The following is a 3485-nucleotide window of genomic DNA, read 5'->3' as shown; positions in this document are numbered from 1 at the left end:
TTATTTACTTGTAATATACACAACTAAAAACAGTTGTTTATGTAACTGTAATTCGTGGCTTACTGTACTCCAAACAATAGAGGGTTTGCCTAACTATAGACACTCTGAATTTAAATTCGCTGTTAAATTGGACGCATTCAAGAACACAATATTTTTTTATACAACTTTTACAAAGTACAATTGTGTGCCCAAATTTTCCCAGCATTTGGTGCCCAAAATGGGGGGGGGGGGTGTCCGTTCGTACGCCTATGGTTATATAGAGGGATGACTCGTGTTTTCCTTTGGCATTCAACACTTCCGATTCAGGAAACCTGTATTAAACTCAGCTATCGTAGCAATGATCTCTGTGTTAAAATTATATTTGGAACGTGTTTAATTAGTTCAATCACATATGTGATAATGACTGACACCAATATTGTCCTTTAAAGAGACTATTCTACCCCATACTTACAGGCAGATGCTGGTGATACTAATTTTGTTTCTAATTCTTCTACAACTTTTTTGGAGGCTGGTGGAGCTTTCCCAGATGCTGACATAAACCTAAGAAAATAATGAAATGTTATAATAGAATACAAGAAGCATGTGTGCATTTGTTATTCCCTTCATTATATCAAAGAGACAATGAATTTTTTTAAAAATGCCATAAAATGCATATAAATATGATCTGAACAAAATTTGGTAGTAAAAAAACTTATGCCCCTATCCCTCCCTGGACCGAAGGAATTAATTTAGAACAACCTTGTTTGAAACCAATCCTCAGTTTAGGAGAAGGATTTACAGTACATAAATTTTCACAATCAAGGTGACATTGTCCCATAACTATAAGATCAACCAACTTCACTTGAAGAAACCTAAGAAATATTCCTACCAATTTTTTTTAAAATTTGAAGGACTAGTTGATGTTTCCTTAATTGCAAGGCCCTCTGTCCTACACTACTAACAATGAGTCACCATGCTGACTTAACCCAGGCCGGGAGCTTCTGGTTTAACTAAAATTAGTCATGATGCAGACGCATGATGTACACACTACTTGGTGGTTGACAATCGAAGCTGGCCTAACATAAACAATGTATTTTTTGTCAAATTTCTTCAGGCACTCTAAGTCTAATTTATTTTTTTGGTTTATTGGAAACAGGACCAGTTCAAAACATTCACAAATAGCTCACCCTAAATCACTAACAATTTCAACATCCATTTCTTCTTGTAAAAGTCTGGAGATAAAATTAAACAAAACACTTAAATTTCAGTACAGACATCTGAAGCTCCAGAAATTAACTGTATGTAAATAATTATAGGTAAATTCTATGTTTAAAAGTGAAAGATTAATAATCACCAATTTAATATATTTTAAGATTGTTAAATAAAGGGTGAAGACATAACAAGCCAAATCATCACATAATCTATATTTGAAACATACAAAAATATGTAAGATTTAAATATAAAGACTGTTGTTAGAAGGTACAGTAATTTATAATAAGCACATCTACGTATAAAATGACAAGCATGAGGAATATGCTGTCCAAGTCTACATATTTGTCATGTGAAATCCAACTGAAGGACTGACTGGTGGAAATGACTTGTATTGCAGTTTGGACTCTGGATCGACAAACTTCCTTCAAATTTTTAAGGAATAATTTGTTAAGAATAAGACTGATATTTTTATTGTAACTTAAACATACATGTACATGTATTACACATAAATCAGAGGCTGGATTATTCAGTCTCTATAATCAATCGAAGTTGGTTCAAGACAACAATGTTTGTCTGTTCAAGTAACAAATTTCACTGGCCAGTTTATCAAGTGCCTATTGACAATACTGGTCTAACCTATTCATTTGAAAATCTATTTGACCCAACAGGTATTATACTATAGCCACATGTGTTGCAGCCTGTGTCTACTTCTCAACTCTTTTTTGTGGAGAGACAACTAAACTGTTAATTCTTGAAAATGCACCTGCCTTTGTTTTCTGTTGTTGCTATTTTTTTTCATTTTTTTTTTTTAAAATGTAGGCTAAATGTGGAGAATAAAGTATCACATATTGTTATTTAATTTATGTACATGATGTTTATATTTTAGGTTCTATGATGGGCCTATATCATACTAGGCTATATGCTGTCCAAAATGAATGTTTCGATTATAAAACCTCTTGCCATGGTTTGTAGGTGGTTTGTGTTCTTTAGCTTTGAGCTGTGGCCTAACCATGAGCGGTGTACGATCGTCGATGAAGTATTGAACTAGCACATTTTCATCAACAATGATGAATGATTATGAATAATATGATTCAAAATCAATATGATAACAAAACAATTACCTGGCCATTTCTAAAATTCGGAGCAGTAGACTCTGGTCTGGCCGTGGCTGTGCAGAATCTTCGCCATTACTCATATCATGTTCATCAAAATACGAAGCCATATTTGAATGCTTACCGTACGTAATTATTTGATTTCAAATTCTGCTTTATCACTTGTATTGAATTTGTCAGACGATGTTTACATCATACTTTTCACCGGAAGTAAATAATGCAAGAGTTCCTTCCCCTTGTTTAATGGGCAACGTCGTCTGGCATGGTTTATGGAAAACCACTCCGATGAAAAATTACCGAATTTTAATTCCCTTGCTAGACAATGTTTACACTTAATTTTAATTTAATGCGATGTTAATACTCAAAATAAATTCCAATGAACACTGCAATTAAACACCCACACACGCGTATTCAGACACCACTTAAATTGACATTATTTAGGTCACCGTTTTGGTGGGATTCCCAGATTCTAGTTTTATGTTATACAGAAAACCACAGAAACTATATTTTGTCCAATAATTTTTCTAGAGAAACATTATTATAGACAGAACTAACTAGTTTCATTTATTAATACACCGAATAAATTGGGTATAATGCGCAACGTTACAATTAGCTGCAATATTGTAGACTTTGTGCGAGCAAGTATAGGCTATAGCCTCAAACAAATAATTTTCAACACATATATCCTCATATTTTGTATTGAAATAAATGCCTTTATCACAAATGATGAAGTATGAACCATTAAATTAGTTACTCACAATTTTAGTGGGTTAGCTCTAACGCGTTTTACATTTTCGAAGTGACATACCGCTATCCACTTAAAATATCGAATAGCCGTTGGGGTTTTTCTAAGTCAATTATGCGGTAAGATTTTACTTTTATTTCAATGTGAATTAGTTAATTATATGCATGTTTAGCTATGTGCAGTATAGACGCAAGTTATCAGTAGTGGGACCATTTTTACATTACAATTTGGTCATAAAACCCGAACAAAGACAAAACGATAGGCCTAAGTAGGCCTATATTTTATTACTTTCACTACATATGGGGAAAGTGGGGTAAAACGGACCCTTACGGACCCTCGGTTATATTTTGTAAGCAGGTGGCGTTATGTACTTGATGACCTTATGACGTCGTTATTCGACCTTCACGTTAACCGAGAGTAATGGGTGATGTTTCGAC

At 33.7% G+C, this 3485-nt stretch overlaps 1 long non-coding RNA gene across 1 annotated transcript; it reads right to left on the bottom strand.

The window, feature by feature from the left end:
• Positions 1-451: 451 nt before the first annotated feature.
• On the bottom strand, positions 452-2529 carry LOC126811889 (uncharacterized). Its single transcript, XR_007675773.2, has 3 exons — positions 2313-2529; positions 1167-1211; positions 452-540 (listed from the first exon to the last, which is right to left on the bottom strand). It is a non-coding gene; the product is annotated as an uncharacterized LOC126811889 (long non-coding RNA).
• Between the last annotated feature and the right edge of the window lie 956 nt (positions 2530-3485).

Source organism: Patella vulgata, chromosome 1, assembly GCF_932274485.2.
Source record: "Patella vulgata chromosome 1, xgPatVulg1.2, whole genome shotgun sequence".
In the NCBI taxonomy this organism is placed as follows: Eukaryota; Metazoa; Mollusca; class Gastropoda; family Patellidae; genus Patella; species Patella vulgata.
This window is presented reverse-complemented; position numbering and strand designations above follow the sequence as displayed.